The sequence below is a fragment of the Rhipicephalus microplus genome, chromosome 4 (genome assembly GCF_043290135.1).
Source record: "Rhipicephalus microplus isolate Deutch F79 chromosome 4, USDA_Rmic, whole genome shotgun sequence".
NCBI classification, from domain to species: Eukaryota; Metazoa; Arthropoda; class Arachnida; order Ixodida; family Ixodidae; genus Rhipicephalus; species Rhipicephalus microplus.
In genome coordinates, this window is record NC_134703.1 from 96,623,561 (window position 1) to 96,646,798 (window position 23,238).

The window sequence follows — 23,238 nt, forward strand, 5'->3', positions numbered from 1 at the left end:
CTAGCTTCACTTGTACCAAATTTGTTATTACAGGACGGGAATGGTTGACGAAGGTATGATACTGGTGGAAACATAATAAACAGGTTGTCATCATCACTGACTCTCGTGGTGCCCTAAGCAGACTCACCAGCAAGGAGGCTGACAGCCCTAGGCTGAGCAGCATCATGGAATCCACTAACAATATTCTGTCACGTGGGGTATGCCTAGCTGCACAGTGGGTACCTTTGCACGTGGGTATAGCGGGCAATGAAGAAGCGGATCGCCTTGCTTTGTCATGCAACCATGATGGCTGTGACTGTCCGGGAATTCTATGTACGATGAACAACGCTCGTCTGCTTATACGCCGGCACCTGCTAAAGCAGCACCCAGACCAGCGTGTGGCGAATGGATCGTTCTCTCCCCGTGCTCGTGGCCGTGGCTTGCCTCATCGTTCCCGAGCGCTGTTGTACAAACTAAGAGTGGGCTCTGTGCTGGTGCGTGAACGATTACACCATCTAGGGCGTGTGGACAGTTCGTTGTGCGCAGCTTGTGGCTCCTGCGAAACAATTGAACATCTCGAAGTGAACTGCCCCACATATAACTTTCGCAGTGGTCTTTGCTGATTAAAGAATATAAATTCCTAGGACTAAAGTGCGCGACCCTCAACGACTACCTCTTTCCGAGCTGTTGTGTTTCCAGACGCGAGCAGGCTCACCAAACTCTCCTTACAATTATGAACCAAACAAATCTGGCAAACCGTTTATAGACGGTTTTTAATATTATTTGTTTATGTTTTTTACTCATACTCGTCGAAGTCTGTGTCGTTTTTTTTCATTCCTCATCTTCATTCCTCTTTCTTCCCTCCTCCCGAAAAAGTGAGCAGGCGTTGTGCCCCTCCAGGTAGCAGTTGCTAGCTTGTTCTCTCCATCTTTCCTCTGTTTCCTTGTGTATCTGTGTATACAAATCAAATAAATAAATATTGCGATAATGTTAAGCAGCTAAGTGATTCAAAGTTATGCTAACTGCTCTTAGGTAAGCAACAAGCTTCAGCTTCTATGATTTGCTGGACTAAAGAAGGCAAGACTAAAAATGTTATCAGGGTGGTGTCTTGAAAATAAGTAGACAATAGGTTACCGTCGGCCGCAATAGGCACAGCTGAGCGGCAGTCATCATAAGGCATTTGAAATTGTAAACCTATCAGTAGCAGTAGCTTCTTCGAAAGTATTCTATTTTCTTTCTCAGTGCTTTAAATTTTATTTTGCAAAGGCCTGCGTGCTTCACTGAATTTTGTGCAAAGGCCCTTTGTCACGCTTTTAAGCTCTTTGTCTTCGCTCCATTTTCTCTTTTCTAAAATGAAACAAGCAAATATAAAATTTCTATGAAATCATTAAAGTAACAAAATTATCACTGTAAATTGTTATTTCGTAATGGTGCTCGAAGTCCAAAAGCCGACTGCGTTTAGAATTGAGTGGAAGAATATGAAAGGAGCTTGAACTGCACTTGAACCAAGTTTTATCAATTTGTGATAGATGGCGCTTCCATCTGAGCCTTTTGGCACACGGCGATATATGAGAGTCTACACACTTCAGGCTCGTTTTGTAAAGGTGTATAGCAATTTAATCAACTTCACTTGCACTTGTCTCAGATGGTCAGCACGTCTCGACAGCGCTATGTCTTCATAAGGTCTCAGTGAAAATGGTATGATTCTACGGAACTCGGCACTCTGTGGCTCAGCCAGCATTTCAGTGTCACCACTCTATTGCAAAAATAGCGTGACGCCAGTATGTTTTTTGGCACTGGTACACGCTGGAGATTCTGGTACACGCTTGTAATCACTGGCCCTTCTCTGTGCGCACTGGGAAAAAGCTGTGTCGCATTGGTAGGGGCGCTGACTCAACCGCTGTGATACTGGTGCGCACTGCGAAGCGCTGGAAGCGCTGGAATTTTTACTGGCAAGCGCTGGTGAATGCTGAAGCAAGCACTGTTTCTACCAGTGCAGCTGCAGCGTGCATGTTATTGTAGCGTGTGCCATGGTTTGTTTCGGTGTCGTCGAATATAAAACGCATGATTCGATGGCAGGGAGAGATGCTACCCCAACAGATACCGAGCATACGTATTTTTTTAACAGATACCGAGCATACGTAAGCGGTCTGACTCAGTGTCCGGCTCAGCGAGCATTAAACCTGTCATGCTAGCCACGTTGGCATATATGTTACCGGTGCATCTTGCTTCGTGTATACAAAACTTTAAAGTGTGAGAATAAGTGTAATGTATAGTTTAGACATCCATGAATCTAAATAAACTATTTTGTCTTGTGCTGATGTTCGCACAAGGAGCGCTGACGATCGAACGTCGCAGTTTCAGCTACGCAGGCTGTCACCGAAAGCTGCCCGCCGCACTTAGCCGGTACTTCTCTTGACTGATATGTAAGAATACGCAATTTTCAGTTGGTAATTTAGTACGCCTTCGTGAACTGACTCCCTGGCATACGTTTTCAGCGAATAGCATTGGTATTTATATGGGTGTTTTTCATATTTGTCGCTATTGATATAACTGCATATATCTGTACACTGGCACGACCACTGTTTACTACCAGTGGAGGCCAGAAAAACGGCTGTCGCTCGCCATCGCCATTCCGTGAATGCATATCTGGCATTGATTGACCTTCCACTTACTTCAGGTACAGTTTAGGTAAGAGTTAGAAATATTGCGAAGCTCCAATGCAGAAACTTCAAGCATCGCAACTCAGCTACTTCGAAAGCAGCCTCACCCAGTGCCCCGTCCCAGCGAGGCCGCCACCCGCGTCGGTGTACCTGCTGCCGGCACTTTTTACTTTAGGTAGGCACACTTCTAAAGTGTAAGAATGACTGTAAAGTACAGTTTAGACATCCCTGAGCCCAAATCGACCATTTATTCGCGTGTACGGTGCCCACACAAGGAGCGGCGACGATCGATGTGTCGTGCTTTCAGCAACGTAGGCTGTCACCGAAAGTTTCCTTCTGAGCGCAGGAGCCGGTACTTCTCTGACTCGTGCATAAGAACACAAAATTTTGAGTTGGCAATTCAGTACGCGTTAGTGAACTAACATACTGGCATACTTTTTCAGTGTATTGCATTAGTCATTTCTTCGGCGGTTTCTTAGTTGCAGGTATAGATATACCTGCAATTATGTAATCTGGTACGCCAGATGTGTACTGCTACATCGTCGCTAGCACGAAAGAAAAATACTCAATATTCACTCGTGTGCGTGGATATCTACCAAACGAAACATGTAAATCATCTGCACTTGTTGACCAGTTGCAAGTGCTAGAAATGACTATCGAAGGGAAAATAGGCTATCGGCAGCAACAGCTGACAATCTGTGGCTGCTCCTTCAGTAAATTTGAGATTTCTCAGAGTTAAGATGTAGATGCTTCAAAAAAAATTCCGCCATATCCACGAAGTGAATGATGATGAGTGGGCGAAGCTCCGGAGGTAAACCTGGTAAACCATGAATCCTCTGTACATTTTGCCCACTCGATTTTATTACATCGCTTCCCCTAGCGTACGTCGCCGCACTAAATCGAACGATTGCCTTCAACCAATGACATGCGCCATATGTGACATCATTCCTATTTTATAAGATCTCGCGTCTTTCATCAACTACAAGTACCGCTTTCTAGTTTATAACATCTTGCATCTTTTCATCATCAGCTACAAGTACCACCATCTAGTAAACACTACAAGAACTAAACGAGAGGTGGCTACATACAGGAGACGGTACCGCCATCTAGTGAACACTGCAAGAACTAAACTAGAGGTGGCTACATACAGGGGACGGTACCGCCATCTAGTGAACACTGCAAGAACTAAACTAGAGATGGCTACATACAGGCTACAGGGGACGCACAGACCACGCCCTAGGGAGCTTCGCCCCTAAAAACTTTGCGCTCTGGCTAATATACGCACGTCATTCGGTGCCCGGAAGCCGTTCGTCACTGTCGAATCAAGACGCCTTTGTTTTTTGAAAAGGAATATCATGTCAGTCTTGACTGTGCGACTTGTAAACATGAAGTTGAATGGCGCGTTCTTCGGGTAGATAGTCACTTTACAACTCCATAAGCACGTTCAGGCGAAAAGAAAAAAAAGGCGTGGCGTAGTGAGTGGCATACTCGGTTAGAGACCAGGAGGTAGCGAGTTCAAATCCCGTCAAGTAGTGTTTTTTTAATTTTTATTTTTTTGTAATTTTTATTCTGAATGCGTGTTATTTTACTTATATGTTTATTTGTGGTGAATGGGCACCCCCGTTTTATCCCTGGGAAGCCATTTTGCGCAGAGTACTGGAACACAGCTGCTCCAGCGTCCCAGTACCTGCGCTGGGAGGCACTGGTACCAGCGCCATACTGGGCCCATAATCAGGCATAGCGCTGGACGCTGGTACCCAGTGGCGCTGGTTTCTGCAATAGGGCATGTTTTGTCGACTACAGATACTTTTGGCTGGCTGAATTAAGATGAGGTGGACACTGCAGTTACCGGGAATGCGGACTAGAAAGTTGAAGTCGTACTTTTGCTGATAAATAATCAATGATGAAACGAGTCCACATTTGCTATCGAATGCAACGCTGGCTTTTCGAATAGACACGTAGTTGACAATTTTAGGAAAACACATCATGACACTTTAATGTAGCATGTTACTTCATTAAGAAATGATGTTCTCTGGAAAGTGTGTTGGATCATAACATTTATTTTCTACTTCTTTCTTGCGGAACTTTTCATTTTATCATGCAAACCTATATATTTCAAGAAATAATTATTTTGCCTGTTCTAACATTAGACTCGAGTAGACAGAGATAAGCGTTACTCAGTTGCACACACGTTATACGACATTTTTATTATATATTACTCCTCTGTCTAGGAATAGAGCAGCTTCGTGCAAAAAAGTAGTCAATTTTCTCTGCAAGGTCGAAACATTGTATGCAATACCAACAAACTGTAATGCTATGTGAAGTCAAGCTGGCAGCTAACTTTCTTAAATGCGATCTTGAATAACTCTAGGAAGCGCTGGTGTAAAACAATACGACAGCTCCAAGAAGAGGTGCTCATTCTGTTCTATCTCTTCGCGTTGCGAGCGCCGCATTTAGAATCATTTACGAGCCGCCCGCTCAAGGCTGCCAAATTAGGGTGGGTGCCAGTGATCGCTACAGCACACTATGGACAACTTTGAATGACAATGAATTTTAAGGGACAGCTTTGAATCTCGGTTTTGTATTGCTGTTCAAGGGACACCTGCCCACCCCTTCTCGCGTTATTTCATGCTTCATCATGCGTTATTTGGTGCGTTATTTTATGCTCCGCGTTATTTCATGCGCCATCTGTTCGACAGTGGCCGGGCTCGGTTTATCTCCGCTTTAGCCGCGTGGCCCACGCTCTCATGATTATGGAACATGCAATGAGGGAGGGCATATTATTATTTCAGGTATGATACACGGGACATGACGTTGATGGCAAGAACCCGTCGTGGGTGTTCATGTAATTGCCTTCGCTATAAAACTGCAACTGTACTAATGTTTTTTTTAACATGGCGAATGAGTAATATTCGCAGTAATATTGGTTGGGATAGCACTGGCGCAAGTCAAAAATAGAGCGGAAGAAATTAGAGAATTGTTATGACATTTCGTACAGATCCGCAGCTAGTAAAAAAAGAGGATAGATATAAACGAGTGACTGCGTTGCGGAAAGTCAGGGCATACGAACTGTGCTGATGTATCAGTTGTGTTCCTGGTAGATTGTAGTTCACATGGGCTTCGCTTTATTGTTTCAGTTTATTTGGAATAAAAGTGATGTTTATCTTTTGCGTGCATCTGTGCCTGCGAATACGGCAAGTGATATACTTCTGACACCAACTCCCTGCGTACGGTCACGGTACTTTGGCAACACGACATCAAAAGTTCAGCGCTATACGATATTTATAATAATGCTAACTTCAGGTAAGAATTTCAATATTGTTTATAATACGTGGCCTGAAGGCAAAAGAACAAAAAGAAAAGTCACGTCATTTTTTGTCAGCGCTTGTAATTAGTTTTAAATTATTCAGTGGAAAATCAAGTTGCTGTGGAATTGGAATAGATGGTTGTTTTGTTGTGCTCTAATAGTAAGAATTGGACGCATTTTCAGCATTTAAACATAATAGATGGTGTAAAAAATAATGCAGTCAGTTAGTCAGCCAATAAACTTTACTTACAAAATATCCTGAGGAGCCGATGCTCGTCCAGAGGGCGGGTATGCTGCGGGCCGCTCCCAAGCTGGAACAGGAAGGACACATGCCCCTCTCCTAAACTGCGGGCCCTCTAGGCCACCCGGATTTGGACCTCCAGGTTAAAGCTGGTGCTCTCCGTCCCCCAGAGATTCTCTGTACCTTGAAATGATAATGTCACGTCTGGCGTGGTATAAAGAACACTCTGGATTCTAGTAAATACACCATTGTGGCTCACAGAAATCACTTTTAGAGGGTGCAACACTTCAAGGCTGACCATTCTGAGCAGTCGACATTAATGGACACTTTAGGCGTTAAAGGGACCTTGCAACAATTTTTTCAGCAAGAACAATAAAGGCTGCTGATCGGTAATAGAGGCTGCCGAAAGCACGCGAGCTAAAGGTTAGAGCGCAGAAACCTACCTGAAATTCACAATAAATTACCAAATACAGCTAAAAACTGCTTTTTCTTTCCTCGACAAACGACATGAGAAACTCAAAAATTACTCGTAAAAGGCCATCTATCAGCCATTGGCTGGTTTGACAATGGCGTGATCGGTCGTTACAGAGGTCACCATGGGAGGCCGTGACCTGTCCACGCGTGCACGCACGATCGCACTAAAAAAGGTGCGTATTCGAATGAAAAAAAAAGGAAAAGTGCTCAATGTGACGAAGTGTGCATGACGTATTTTCTTTGTCCCTGCCATCCCTCCCTGTTTAGGCTCTAGCGCTTCTGTCAGGACAAGAGAAGAGAGAATGTAATTATAGCGTGTGACAAATCTTCGTAACTCCACTCGTACAATTTTTCATTGAGGTAATAAGGACCTTTGCTTCCTAAAAGGGCTGTCCGATTCGAAGGCTGGTGATGCCATGTATGGTGCGTAGCTAGAAAGACTGTAATCCAAAGGTAGGTATATGTGCCAGACCCTCCGTTATTTTCGTATCCGATTTAACCTTTCCTTCTCAGTAAAGTATTCTGCATACCAAGCGCGTCTGGTTGGATTTAGATTTGGTATCTTGCAGCAAGTGTTTGAGAAGGTTTATTTAATAAATGAGAATAATAAAGGCGAAATAACATTTAAGGATTTGCAAATCATGCCCTATTATGAAACAGTCGCCCACTACACCACCCCCACCCCCCACTCTGCGACGCATTTACTCGAGTTACCCGTACGAGAAGATGCTGACGGCTTTTTTATTCTGGTGGGGACGTGGGTAGCACTAGGTTTCAGACCATGGACCACTTGCACACGACGCTGATATTCAAACCACTACGCCATCGTGGCATGATCTCTAATGATAGATGGGCACTATCCTTCCAGAGAGAAGTATATATAAATGGCATCTTTCTAGTAGACGACAGGGCTATTTGGTGATCAATCATTTTACCGTAAGGTTATGTAGCGCAATTTTTAACATGCGCAAGAAGAATACCACGAACAAGGGGCAGGTCTTATTCTTCTTTTCCCTCTTGTTCATGTTAAAGATTGTGCTATAGTTAACCTTACGGTAAAATCATCTTTCCGGTACTTACCTACGGAGCAGAAACCTGCAGGATTACAAAGATGGTTCAATTTAAGCTCAGGACAATGCAGCGAGCAATGGAAAGAAAAATGATAGGTGTAACCCTAAGGGACAAGAAGAGAGCAAACTTTATCGGGAACAAACTGGTGTTAAGGACACCATATTGGAAATAAAGAAGAAGAAATGTTCATCAGCAGGACACGTATCGCGAAAGCAAGATAACCTCTGGTCATTAAAGATCACAGACTGGATTCTAAAAGAAGGCAAGTGGAGGAAGGGCAGACAGAAAGTTAGGTGGGCAGATGAGATTAGAAAGTTTAGATTAGGGCAGATGAGATTAGGAAGTAGTGCCCTGAAAGATGGTTGTGTGAGGGACGCAAATATCTTTCAGGGCAAGAGGATTGCGGCAGCAAACGAGTTTGAACATTTACCTACTACTACGTTAGTTTAACTCATCGCCTGCCGAAAAGAGGACCTCTGTCGAAACTTTTCGGAAATAATTATATTTATCCTTGTTGAAACGCTTCTGTTGTGTTATAACCCATATCGTTACGAAGACAAACTGGCTCATCGAAATATTACTCTGAATGTTATATATTGTCAGAAATCGGACAGATACGGCTTCGGATCCTAAGTTAACTGTAGTAATATGTATATATTGTCAGGAATAAGATGGAGACAGCATCCGATTTTTGGACAGCTGTTGTTGATGATGTTGACTCCACAACCATGGCTTATACCCATGCAGAAGAAAGGGTTAAGAATTTGTCACGCAAATCAGTAAGACTTTCTTGCTATTGAATATCTATACCCCCCTCCCCCCAAAAAGGACGAACGTAAAATGGAAGGAATAAAATAATTGTTTTTCACTCATTTATATCGCACAATACAGTCATAACCTTGGAAAGAAAAGAGCAAGGTTTAAAAAATTGTTTATAGGTTAAAATATTCTGGCAGTAATAATGTTCAAAGTTAAAGTTAAATTCGTTTAGTTTCGTGAAGGTAAGTACAAACAGCATTAAAAGGGTTTTCGCAGCTGAAGCCGAGATCCGAAGCACAGAAGGAAAGTATGTTCTTAGTGTTGCAGTTCAGTCCCAAGCAAGCGAATGGAGACCCTAAATGTTTTTTTGTTGGCAATGTGTATCGGCGACATGACAAAAATAGAGCTCTATTGTTTGTATTCGCTCCTATGTCTCCCTCAGCTAGCTTCTTTCATCTAGATCCCCGTGCGCTAGAGCACTGATGCCACTTCTGTTCGGCATCACACTCGGCCATGGCTGCTATCACGTGGGGCTGTTGACTGTGCTTCAGGTGGGCGGCGTTGAATACATCGCGGTAGTCGGCCGCTACCATTTGCAACCGCCCTAGGCAACGCTTAAAATTCACCTGCAAATTTGTCAAATTTATTGCGGTGGCCGACACCGGCTAAGTGGCCTGGTTCGTTCGCCACGTTGCTGTAGAGAGGGGGCTTTGGCTGGTACCTTTGTCAACGACGACTTCGAAGGACGACATTGACTGGGTCGTGTTGGTCAAGGACCTCGTCTATGCTGCGGCTTTTCACAAAAAGCAGCTCCAATTTTTCTTTGGTGGACGAAGCAGGCCGTTTTGTGGTAGTTGAAGTTTCCCGCAGGGATGTGGTTTGGCGTCAAATTTTCTTGGTGATTGTTCTGGAGGGCGGCCCTTCAGAACAAGTGGATCCCGGAACGCTTTCTTTTGTCCCGCCACATTTTGGAAAACAAGGCAGGAAATTCTGGATACGGCAGTGCAACATGTAGCACCGTTCGCGGCCGCCTGCTCGTTTCGCAGCTGATCGAGGGACGGTTTTATGTGGGATTAGTAGAGACCGCATTTTAGGCAAATGCTTAATTTGATACTTGCCTTCGTATTGTGCCATTTTGTTATATGAGCACGAATCAGAGGTAATGGGAGCTCTTACAGTGTTTTATAACGCATATAAACACCTAGTTTTCACATTCATGCAAATATTTCTGCAAGGACCTATACAAGCCTATTTTAGAAATCGATGCCTATATGAATCCTGTATATGATCAAATTCTGCTTTAGACTAAAGTTTAAAAACGTTGTTTATGTTACGAGGTAAAAGTTACTATTTGAACCTCCATGCGACTAGTTTCCCAGTTCAGCAACTTTACGGAAAGTAACCACTAGCAGCCGTAAAATGAGATGAGCCTACATTTAGCCACTGCACCGACATGTTGTGAAAGATTCAAGGAGGAGGAGGAGGTGAAAATAGGTTATTTTTTCAACCCTAAATGCGACCAAGTCCTAGCGTATAGAATGGAATGGAGAGAGGAAATAAAGGCGAGAAGAGGAGGCGAAGCAAAAAAAGAGAAGTATCTATGGCCGAGGACGTAGCGGTTAGGTTTTACGGCTAGTTTTCTAGTTCAGTGTTCGCCAGGAATTGAAGCACCTCGTGAAGATCCCGGGTGTGGTGACAGGGGGGGTAGTAAAGGGGAGGTGCTGCAGGAAGATGAATAGTGAATGCAGAGCGTATAATTCCATCACGGGCCAGAGAGTGTAGTAAAAAAATTGGCAGCATATCCACGGAGTGAATGATGGAGAGTGGGGCGAAGCATTTGTCCGTCCATTCGTTCTTGCTTCCTTCCGTCCATGCATTCGTCTGTGTGACCATCCATGCGTCCATCCGCCCGTCCATGTGTGCGTCTGTTCGTACGTCCGTCCCTGGGTTCGTCCATGCATCCGGCCCTGCGTCTGTTCATGCGTCAATCCATGCATCTGTCTGTGTGTCCGTTCATCCATCTATTCAACACTCCAAGTACTACCATCTCGCATATTTTCATCATATATTCCCCATATAGAAGCACCGCCATCGAGTGGACATCCCAAGGGCTAAACGAGAGGTATCACACGCACACTTTCTTACGGCTTGCGCTTCGGGTCTACTTCCCACTTTTAACCACCTCGAGTTCATGGTATATACTAGTTCACTGTATTCATGGCACTGTGGCTCAACGCTCGCTAAACCTTTCTAAAACCAAGAAGGTTACGCCCTGCGAGAATGTACATGCGAATGGGTGCGAAGGGGGAATGAGAGACAGAAGAATTCGGCTTTTAGTTAACGCGCAGGCTGCGAATTTTTCCTTGTTCAGCAACGCACAGAACACATCTCCCACCGGCACCACCTTGGAGGTCAAAATGTAAGACTGGTTACACACTACGACTACTACTACTACTACTACTACTACAAGGGACGAACAGGTGCCGCTTCAAGGAGCGTCGCCCCTAAAATCAACTTTAAGCGCTCCGAACACGGCCGTTGCAGTCTCCAGGAAGATTCCGCCACTTCTGTCCTTCTGACACAGGGGGCAGTGGAGTGAACGAGGCGGCAGCGCCGCATCTCGACCGATTGTCTGGCGGGTGACAGTAGCGGCGGCGCTGTAGTTCCATGGTACTAAAGATCACGGGAGCGTCTGCATTGGGAGCGCGCGCACCACGCGCCCGAGCCTGCGAAAGCGTGTAATTGCTCGTTTTCAGCGCGTTTATTGCGCTTCTGAGCCTTTATCAGTGAACGCACCTGCTACGCGCCATGGTGCACAAGTAAATATGCAGGCACGTCGAAATTTCGTCGATACATTCACTGTTTGAAGAGCCTGCCAACCCAGAAAAAGCAAATGCCAATTGAAATTTACACGGATCCACCTAGCTCCTTATTCAATCAGCACTTTGAGATGCGTTACATCATAGGTGGCTGCTGTCGAAATACAAAGAGAGGAGAAGTATCAAAACTATGATTAAAAGATGGACTTGTTTTGTCAGCAGTCTCTTGATATCCAGAGCACAGTTCTCCTCATATGAGCACACATGCAGTCGATTGTTTCATGAGAAACCAGAGTGTAAGTAACGTTGTCGCAACATTATATGGTGATGACTATTTTGATTATGCTAGTTTTGTGAAAGATAATACTTATTGCTTTCCGAAAGGCTTATTACATATTACACTTATTAAAAACAACACTCAAACATATTAAAATGTGCCAATTGTATATATAGCCCGTCTGTTAATCTGCGTAAATTCATTGTAACCAGTTCTCATTTTGTATCGACAGCTTAAATTGTGCTGCTTGCCAAATATTCTACTGGCGTAACGCCATTGCAAGCGAGCAAGTTTATGGCGATGTTTTGTATTATAAACGTAGTTCTGTGAATAAACGTCAGAAGTGTAGGCAAGCCGTGGTGCTTCTTGTTTTGAGATTTTTATCTTCCTTGTATATGTACACAGTAAAACACACACACACACACACACACATATATATATATATATATATATATATATATATATATATATATATATATATATATATATATATATATATATATATTTAATGACCCTTGGCACAGCTACTATTTTTAGGTGGTGCATTTCTCGTCCGACTACGTTAGACTTGAACTAGTTTTGAGACCTCATACTCGAAAAGGTGAAATCTACAGTGCGCATTATTATACAGACGCAATGTTCCGCTTCGCCAACGGTAAGCTATTGGTGCAGGGCTACCCAGGATTACTTTTTTTTTTTGAGTGGGTGTGGTGTGCAGCAGAACGCCTAACTTTGGCGATTGGTGGTTGCTGTGAATGCCTGTAACTATTTTAGTATACCCTGAAAAGCTAAATTACCAAAACATTTCATGGTGTAGGGGGTTCAGATTCCATTCCTCTCCCCTCTTTCCTTGTGGCTTTCTGGCTCTGCATGCGTGTGACACAGTATTAGTTTTTTAATCTCACAACTTTCTGAGCACAGCTAACTTCCAATAAATCAGCTCAGTTATTCTGAATATTTTAGACGCCTAACCAACGAAGAAAGAGTCAAGAGAGAAGAAATCAGTATAAGACACACCTTTCTGAATTAATTTCGATCTCCCACAAGGGCTTTTATGGAGCTCAAATTCAGTAAATGGGCGTGTCATACTTCAAGGGCTATGGAATCATGTGCTAGACATGAATGATGGGCTGGTGCGGAGAAATCTGCATCAAGAAATCGCAACGGAAGAGCCGAAGCACATAGCAGTTCCTGCACGCGGTACGCGGCGTTCAGTACTATTCGAATACAGCATTGCCGCTGCTGGCAACGCGGAAGGGATCAGACGGCGAGGCGCGGTCACGCCACTCAACACTTCTGGTACACTCTAACGCAACTGTTCCGCATTTGCGAACACTTTTTATATCGTAATTATATAAATGGTTTCTGCTTAAAAATATAGTGAAAATAATGAACATTTAAGATACGCCAGTATGTATTGCATGCAATATTTCTCTACTTTGAAAAAAAAAAGCACAAGTCGCATTTGCGCGAAACTTGTAATGTCTGAGAGCGCGCGAATTTTGAAAGGTTAGCTTGTTTGTATATTTCGTATACCGATACCTTGTTAACATCTGTGCATTGGTGGAGTGGTTAAGCTGGCAATTAATACTGCCAGCTTAACCACTCAACCAATGCACAATGCACAATGCCAGTGTTAAAAGCAGTGTTAAACCTGTTGTGTTTAAACACAAATTACAGGCAGCAAGCAAAATTGGTCACAACAAGATAAGCGTACTGTTATCTGATTGGCAAACATTATTTTGGCTATTTTTAATGAAAGTTTCTTTTAGAAAAAGGTTCTAGGCAGGGCTCGTTTTACCTTGCGTAAAAGAATATTTCTGTAAACAAAAGAAACAAAACGATTCTTCTATTTGATATTAACAGAACGTCAAAGTCCATAGCCCATCAATAAAATTTGCAATACGTGTCAATCTGATACATTGAAAGGTTAACAAATATTTCTACAACACAAAAACTATTTTCTCTACCACAGTCATCTTTGTTTCTATTTATTTGCAATAACAAATGTATGATTTCTATATACACTCATGGACAATGTTTTGTTTGCAATGTTAGGCGCAAACGAGGACAAGAGCTTTATATGTGAAAATCAAAATACTGTTGTAGCTCGCCCGACACTTCATTATTTACTACGTAGATAGGCTGTGATTTTTCTCTTTTCTGTCGACAGCACGTAGTCTCTATTCTTTTATTTTCTAGCCAACTCGCAAATGGCAAGCTGTTTTTACACTTTTGTGGAATGTACAAAACACGCTGACACATTGGAAGGTTTTGTGCCTTAGGTGCGGGAGTTTAACATCTTTAACCTATATAAATTGTTAGCGACTCGTCCAAACAGACGCTAACTGAAGGTATTAACGCGGCTTGCGTTGACGGTATTTCCTGCTGCGAGCAACTCCAGCTGCTAATGTTACTTTATAAATGAATACTAGACACTAGATATTCAAGACCTTCGCCCTTCCAGTGAAACAACTTTGTATTTCTCTCATGTTGTTTGAGTACCACATGTTTTGACGCAACAAGCTCTGTATGCAGCCGCGCAAAACTCGTTGGCTTACCGTCGTGACGATATCCAGCTTGTGGAGAGGGCATCATAATGGCAAACTCTATAGCAGATGACGCGGTTGTCTCCACCCTCCGAAGTGGTGGATGGGGCGCGCGCATCGAGGAACCCTAGGGCTCCCGCGATGTGAGCACACACTCTAACATGACACAGCGCACTCGTCCTCTACTCCAACTCTCTGTTAATCTTCCGCTATTCACCTTCTCTGATTTCTAAGGGTGAGGTGCTCAAGCCTGCAGCTATTTAAATGGGAGAAGTGAGAGCAGAGAGATAACTCTTGCCGGCACGCACACACCGACAGATGCCCAATGTGCCCTGACTAAGAAATGCATTTACATTTAAAACGCCCCAAGCATTGTCAGGGTTGACACGACGCGAGAACGGTGAGAACAACAATAATATGGAACCAACTTAATTTCGCATTGCCCTTATGCAGGTAACAGCACAACTTAGAGAAGTTGAGTTTCAGTTTTTCTATTATTTATGCGCTCTCCTTTCTTTTCTCCTTTCGCACTAACTGAATTTGTTAGCGCGCGCTTGGAAACTGGGTGGCACAAGAATCAAGTGGATGATACTTCGGCGGCCGGTGCGCGAAGTGTTTCAAAGCTTGGCAGACAGGATGTAGAGCGCGATTCAATGCATAACACTTGCCGATTTGAAATAATAAAACATAATGAGGGTTACTTTAATCGACCCTGCACAGTTCTACCTGACTGATACGAAGCTAAAAGACCTTTCAGGACTTGTAGCGGTCTGGCTGTTTCTGCGCTGCCTTTCTCATTCATGAAAAAAATGAAAAACACACAGCAGCACGATTATTCGACGGTGGATGCTTAACTCTCCATGCTGGACAATACCAGAAGAGACCATCTCTTTTGAACCGCGAGGAAGAAACGACACTAGCGGGGCTAGGTTAGACCAATAATGCCTTTGTGCGAACATACACCATGGCTTTTGTTTTCACTTTTTGACATAGACACAGGTCGGACACGTCTTTCAAACTTCGAATTTTTCGTAAGCATTTATTGTTTATATATCGATAAATATGAGGCCTAAATTAGTATTTTGCCTGCCTATTTTGGGCACCTAAGACACGAGTTTCGTGCCTAAAAATTTGGCTTCTAGAGATTAGACATCTGTGCCAACGTAGGGTAACCTTCTCGTGCTGTCCTGCGACGTGGTTTCTGCGACGTGACGTGGTCATTTCCTTTGTCAGTAACAGATGCGATGATTGCTGCCAAGTGGGCCCGGAAGATATATATTTGAGCTGAAGAATTGTGATTTTGCAAGGTTTTTTGTGCGCAGTGAAAAGGGCTCTCTGAAATGGCATCGGTAACATTGTTCAGCCTGCTGAGGCGATGGCGCACGTGACAATCGTAATCTTGCAGCGTGACTATCCATCAGGCGGAAATTTCCTTTAGTTACTGCTTGGAAAACATAAATGTTGTCGCATCATTATCAGTCGGAACAGTTATTTGTGCCCTAAATGATAATGCCGATAATTACCATTGACGATTCACACCTCTGCAAGGCATTGAAGCTCGTTGAAGTGATAATGGCGCTCGGTGTCTGAAAGCTCTCGGCTAGCATAACCGACCACGTCTTCTACGCCATCTAAATCGTGCTGAACTACCGCTGCTCCTAGACCGACTTGGCTGGCATAAGTGTGCAGTTCGGGGGGCCAGCCTTCATTGAAGTGACTTAGTATTGGGACGAAAGTGAGCTTTTTTATAGTTCGAAAACCAATTTCTTGTAAAACGCCCCATTCAAACCGGAAGTCCTATTTAGGAAGACCGATCAAGGGAGCTGGCATCGAACAGGAGTGAACAATAAACATTTGAAAATAGGAAATCATACCCATAAATGGCATAACCTGCTCAAGCAGGTTGATGTAGAATACTCCGATAAAGCAGCGATTTGCTCCGGGAATGGCTGAATGCCGACAAGGGATATATTATATCCAAATACGGTATCTCGGACAGCAATACTTGCCATTTCTCGCTGTCTAAACGGAACCCTGCATCGCATGGTTTGTCTAATAGTTCTTCCAAACTACGAAGAGTTCCATCATCTGTCTTGCCCGCTTACTAAAAGGATGTGGTCTAGGTAAACCTTCCCCGCTTGATTTTTTTAGTGGTCCTAGCAGTGAATTCATGGCATCCCAAAAAGTTATAGGAGACGTTGGGAGACCATAACGGCATGCGGTTGCAATAATACAAATCCAAATGCGTATAAGTAGCGGTCTTACCTTCATCTTCCTCCACGACGTTGATCTGCCAGTAGCCCATTCGTAAAACAAGTGGCGAAAAGATCTTGCTGTGACGTACTGTATCAACAGCGTCATCAATGCGGGGTAAAGGGTTGGAATCAGGCGTTCTACGCTTGTTAAGCTGCCTGTAATCCTGGCAGAAGCATAGCGATCCGTCTTTCTTTTGGACAAGGATGACTGGCGCTGCCCGCTGACTCGATGACTGTCTACTAATGCCCGCGGCAAGAATTTTGCCTTGTTGTCCGGCGACCACTGCCTACTCTTGTTCAGCGTATCGTCGCAGTGGTACGCATATTGAGAGATGGTATTCCGTTATTATGCGAACGAGAAGCACATCAGTCGCTGTTAATTTTGCTGTATTGCCAGCGAACACTGACTGAAGGCGAGCTAGCATAGAAGATAAAGTTGGCGGAGTGGACTGCTCACCTTTCAGTGGTGGCACAGCTGTGGCGGTAGTCCAAGTTGTAGAAGGTCGGAGCTCGACCTGGCTGTGAAATCCAAAGACTTCTTTCGTGGAAAACTGGTTTCAAAAGACTAATACGCCTGGAGATGAAGAGCAGAGTGTCTCGACGTCCGTTTATTGCGGCATAGATCTAAGAACCACCCGGCCACGCGCATCCTCGTCTTTCTATTCCTCTCCTGCGCCCTATGTTCACTGTTTTAACACTCCCGGCCCACGAATCGCTGTGGGCGCATTTCTAGGAAAAACAAATGTTGAATAGGCCGCGTTACAATTTCGCCATCTGCTAGCTTTAGGCGATATGTACGAACAAAGCCGACGTGTCCCGTAATGTTCTTCAGAACGCGTGCACGTTTCCAACACAACTTAGGCAGAGCATCATCCCGCATTGTCACTATATTGCCTTACGCAATACTAGTAATGCCCATCACCGGCCTATTATGAGTGCTTCCAAAGAGTAATAAATAATCTTTATACCAGCAATTACATATGTATTTCTGTAGTTTTTTTCGCTGTTTCCAAGTTTTAAGCAGCTCCATTTGGGAGCCAAGCACAACGTCTGCAGTTTTTAAGTCAGGAAGCGCCGCCAATCGCTTTCCATGTAAGAAATGGGTAGGTGTTAAGACATCTGATTTTTCTGATGCAGAATACAAGGACGTCAGTGGTATACTATTTATGATTACTATAATTTGTGCTTGAACTGTGCTCATTTGACCATAATTTAGAAAGGATTTTCCTAGAACTTTTCCTAAGTTGTCTTTCACTTACCTCACCATACGCTCCCGAAATTCGCCCCACCAAGGAGCACGGTCAGCAGAGAATTTCCACGTGATGCTATAAGCAGACGGATAATCACCGACATCACTTCCCTTATTAGAGTCATATAGTGCGTGAAGTTCACGAGAAGCATGCTTTAAACATTCACATTTAAAGCATAAAGCATTGTCAGAGTAAATCACTGGAGGGAATCCATGACGTGCAGTCAAACGCTAAAATTCTTGCAAGAAACTGCCAGCTGTTGAGCGCAAAACAAGCTCTGGATGAACAGCACGTACTACCGCGCAAGTTAATCGCACGATGTATTATTTCGTCACCCAAAAGCGCTCTCGAAGTTCTGCGATGGTTGTTGGGACTCTTGCGTGCAGATGCGTCTAGTATAATCCGGTGGCAATGAGTTCAGTGGTGATGTCGTCACCAAGAAGCAGAATCGGGTGTTTCATGCCCTCGTGGTAATCGACATTCCGAAGTCTTGTTTGAATTCTCAGCAATCCGTCCTCTTCCGCAAGAAATGGGTGTGAATCCCGAATTGTCGGGGCCTTGTGCAGATCTCGCCCAACCTGGAGGACTGCCAATTCAAGGCTGAATTGTTGTTTTCGGGTAACGGTGTCTACTTCCTCATTTTTTTCGCATCGTCTTCAACATCACTCGGATTAGGGGTCAAGTATTTGAACCATTCTTCGTCTTTTGCCAACCAAACTGGTCTTTCGTTCCTCTACGTTCATCGTTTATACAGCAATCCGTCCGAATTACACAAACGTTTGCATGTGTGCGTGTATGAATAGTTTCATTGCCTAATGGTCCTTGGAATGTCTAACCAAGTGCTGTTTCAATGCAAAAGAGACCTTTGTGGTCGTCATGCCAACTGACGTCCCTTCAAAGGACTTTCCACAATTGGTCTGAGTCAATAAATAGGCTGATGCCTTGTTCTTGAGCTATTTGGGAAAAGCAAAGTGCATCAGCCACTCGTTGAACACGATTCTGGAACCCTTTGGTGTATTCATGACTTTGGGGTACGTCAACAATGGCTTCAAAGATGTGTCCTATTTCGGTGGCTTCAATGGCATGCTGAACATCAGACTTTGCAAATTCAGTATGAACTGGCTTTGCAAAGTTACTTGAACTAGTCTTCGACGCATACATCAACCACCATGTTTGGTTCCAAACACGTCAATGGTAATGAGGATTTCTTCCAGCACCTCTAGGTTAAAGTTTCTGGAAACGTCTTCTTTGATTAAAGGGCGCTGGCTACCATTACCCACAATGACTATTATATAGCATGAGCCCTTTTCACCATTCATCCATCCTCTGAATGTTTGTAATACTATTGTATCAAGAATCTTATCGCTATATGACACAGCGTACATGGAGGTACTGCTCGTAGCGTGTTGTGGTGGCGTCAATACTAGAAAAGCTTTATTAGCCTGTCTAGAGCACATCGAAGAAGCGTGTCTTCCAAGACAATGAGAACAGCTTACCTTTCGTCGACACTCTTGCTCAGTGTTCTTTTGTGGTAAATCTGAAGTAGCACCCAGTCGTCGACAGAAGACGCTTCTTTTCGAGTCGGGAAGCGATGCGTCGTAGTGTAGAGTTGAGTGTGACTTCTGGCAGAAACGGCAAGCCTACTACTTCTTAATGCCACTGTTTTCAGGACTGTAACTGATGCTGTCGGCTGATTCTCATGGCTGCTGGAAGTCTGCTGCTCTCTGGTAGAAGTAACTCATCGCTGATAGCTGGTGAGCTCTCTGCACTCGACCTCGATGCGTAGGTACTTGAGCAACTGTCGAAGTTCTTCTTCCGAGCTCAGCGGGTTGTTTGCATTTGACGCTTCAAGTCGCCCTCGTCCGTGATATTCCATCTTTATGTCCTGTGGAATCGCTTTCATTAGCACCTCGCACAACATGGCAAAGTAGCATAATTCTGAGACGCCGAGGCCTTTGAGCCTCACCGACGTAGTGACGGGACGCAAAGTGCGAAGATTTTCCAGCTGCCCCTGCTCAATCATGCGCCCGTCTCCGAACCGCTCCTTAAGTATAGAAACGGCGTCCTCATAACTGTTGTCGCTTGTGAGCATGCCTACATTAGCCTTTGCCGCAGGTCCGCCGAGAAGAGATCGGAAGTAGTGATACCGATCGACGATATTGAGATGCGGGTTCTCGTGTAAGGAGTGTCGAAAGAGGTCTCAAAATGGTAGCCAGTTCGTGGGGGAGCTGTCGAATCTCATTAGGTCTAGCTTAGGAAGCCTTGCTCTTGTGCCGGCGGAAATATCTGACGGGGCTGCTTGACGCTGCAAAGAAGAGTCGGTTGGACACTCACCGTTGGACATGGCTGGCCCTGATGTTCCGACTGCCAGCTCCTGAATGTGATGTTTAAGGAGACCAACGTTCCCTGCATTTAAGTCCTCGTACTCTAGAACCGAGTCCATGTCCGCCAGCACCTTGTCATCCGTCATGTGGGTGTTGAGTGCTTTGTTAGCCTTGGCGAGCTCGTTGGTGCTTTTCTCCAGGCACTGAAGAATGCTGTGAAGCCCCGCCAAGCCGAGTTCATTGGAGGCTAGAAGCTGATCAAGTGCATTGATGATCTTGGTGCTGTGTCACCGTCGGGCTGCTCTCGTGTTTCGCCGGCGTTCCAAGGTCCTCCTTGAAACCAGGTCGGGTTTCGGCATCAATGTGAAATCCGAAGACTTGTTTCGTGGAAAACCAGTTTCAACGTACTAATACGCCTGGAGGGGAAAAGCAGAGCGTCTTGAAATTCGTTGATTGCGGCATAGATATTGATGATTATGATGAATATGATTACCTCTGATGCATGGCGCTCACCCACAGAGGGGGATAGGCCAAGAACCGGGAGGCCGGATACTTAAGTGAAACTAAAATGAAAATGAAGCCAATCTTAAAAAGTAGTTTAAAAATAATACTACCAAAAAACAAAAATGTTTGCTAAGCAAGCGGTCAAACCATTTCTTGTTTTTTACAGACATAGCTACGAATTATAAACTAAAGATCTGAAAAGGCAGAGAACCAAGAACCACTCTGCCACGCACATCCTTCGTCTTTATCTTCCTCTCCTGCGCCCTATGTCCACTGTTTTAACACTGGTCACAGTGTTTGGCAAGCTCGATGTATTTAGACAGCGAAAAATCTGCTCGAAGGATCATGTGGGCATACACGTTTTCAAAGACGAGAATAGCTGCAAGAGATTTAGTGCCCGCCGACACCCGGGCTAAAATGTCGAGCATGCCGATTGGCATAGCACTTTCTCGAGGGGCGCAGATGGCAGATTGCTTTCTCAGCCGGAGAGTGTCTGGAACATGACGTTGGTGTATCATCGTCCGTCCCGCACTGGTATTCACCAGTGCACATAGGTCGCCTATTCCCTCAACATAAACTGACATCCGGTGAATTCAACATGCTTGGTTGTGCATTATGGTCTGAAGTGGTTGATGAGACTCCTTAGCGTTGTGACCGATTCGACCACACTTGCAGCATTTATGTCGTGTAGAGGGGGGTGACCAACGGTCCGTTTGTAACATCACTAAGAGCCCAAGGTACCGGTAATGCAATTGGGAATTTCCGGAGGCTGAAGGTCCCCTGCATTTAAATATTGTGGTAGCTTTGGCATTCACTTGTAACAATGAAATCATACGAACATCACTCTATACAGATTGTGGAATCCTCTTTCTACGAAATTTTTGCGTGAGAAGTGTCTTGTCCACGCGACATCTAGCCGCAGGTGGCGTGCCTGTGCTTCAAATGATTAATATAGATATGCTCGCCAAGGTGTGTTGCACGTCGCACTTACAACGTTGTGTAGCCTAACACAACACAAAATAATTACTCTTTTCTAAAAAGTTTGCTCGGTTGTATAACTAATATATTTCGAAATATATGTGTCGTTATTAAAAAAAGCAGCAGGTCACTAAGCCAGGCTGCTCTATCTCGATCACTTATGCAGAAGCTTTCACTGCAATAGCCTTTCTCTAAAGTTGCATGAAGAGGTCTTGAAGTCACGATTTGAATTAGAATATCACAAATCGTGTTAGGACATGTTTCTCAGGTATGTACAGAATGTGAGAATAATTTGTATCCCAACATCTGCTTTGACTTGTCTAGAGAAACAAAATGTTCGTTACATTATTTGACTATAAACCAAGAGAAAGTATGGTGCTTTTGCATGCGCCTAAGTGAAGCATTTTTTTGTGGTTGTTGTCGGAAGTAATGAAAACATCTTGACAATTCAAGCTTTATTGTTTGGTCAGTACTATGAACGTTGCACCTTTCAAGAGTACTTCGAGAGAAACTACAAAACGACCAACCGTTTTTTTTGTCCCTCAGTGATTACTTGTCAAGAAATATTTCTCTTACCGTAAAAAAATATGAGAAGCATACAACTCTTGAGGTTCATCCCGAAGGTAAGCCAAAACTTCAAACCCGAATGTTGTTTTCATTCAATTTCTGCACATGATGAAAATGCCACACTCTTGTTGTTTTACCTTCAACCCTATATGTAAATAAATTTTGATTCGTATCTATCCGTATTTATTCAAGCACACAAATAAAGGTAGAGAGCGAAAGCTCAGGCTGAAATTGTTAACTACTAACCGTTGTTGCCTATTGTTGGCTGAGTCTTGATAATGTTGGCCAACAGTCGGTTGGAATTCGCTGATGTTGCTCACAGTGAAGTATGGTAGTCTGTACGCTCTCATGGCCACCTGAAAAGTGACAGTTTTGCCACAATCATTGTGACACGACGAAAAGAAATGTCATACACAATAAGGATTGCAGCTTACTTCTTTAGCAAGCGCAGTCTCTGTAGTGAATGAGGTGCCTTTGCTGTGGCATTTGACTTCAACTTGAGTTTTCTGAAGAAAGCACCTTCAAACCCCATTCAATAGATTAGATTTGAGACGTTAACAAATCACCGTATATCAAACGTACCTCCCTGTTGCCTCGAGAAACCTGGAGAGATAGAATTACAAAAGCTTCAGCGCTTGCTTTGTGCTATTTATTAATCGAATTCTGCCGGCGAGACTTTTTAAATGGTGAAAGCAATTCAAAGTATTAAAGAACCAAAGAACGTCATTTACTATTGTTGTGGAGTATTGTCTGTGCATCCAAGGAATAGAAAGCGATAAGTACGTATTGCATGTCAATAGGTTGGGTCTCCTCGAAGTTGCTGTTTTTTGCGAACCGAAGGAGGTCGTGAAAATGTACGTCCGAAGCCGATTACAACAAGTGGGGTCCTTTCCTTTACTATTCGTTTTATAAAATATTGAGAGTGTTTCGTCTTACACAACGCATGGACACATGCATTTCTTGTAAGGTAGGCTTTGAAGCGCAGATGTATTAGAACATGTTATGACTACTTATCTCTTCATCAAGGGCAGTCTAAATCTGCAGTAAACTGCAGCCCGAAAAGTCGAGCGCGAGTACACTTTAATATACAAATGAACGAAAAATTGTCTTAATGTTGTGCCTTATATATGGTGGAAGAATTATGAATACCAGAGTACTGATTTTCCGGAATAAGCCACGAAAACTGGAACCTCGTGTTGCAGGTATATACCATAATTCATC

At 43.9% G+C, this 23,238-nt stretch overlaps 1 pseudogene; it reads left to right on the forward strand.

The window, feature by feature from the left end:
- The first annotated feature begins 5,450 nt into the window (after window positions 1-5,450).
- LOC142814384 (uncharacterized) overlaps window positions 5,451-23,238 on the forward strand; it is a 32,678-nt pseudogene continuing 14,890 nt past the window's right edge.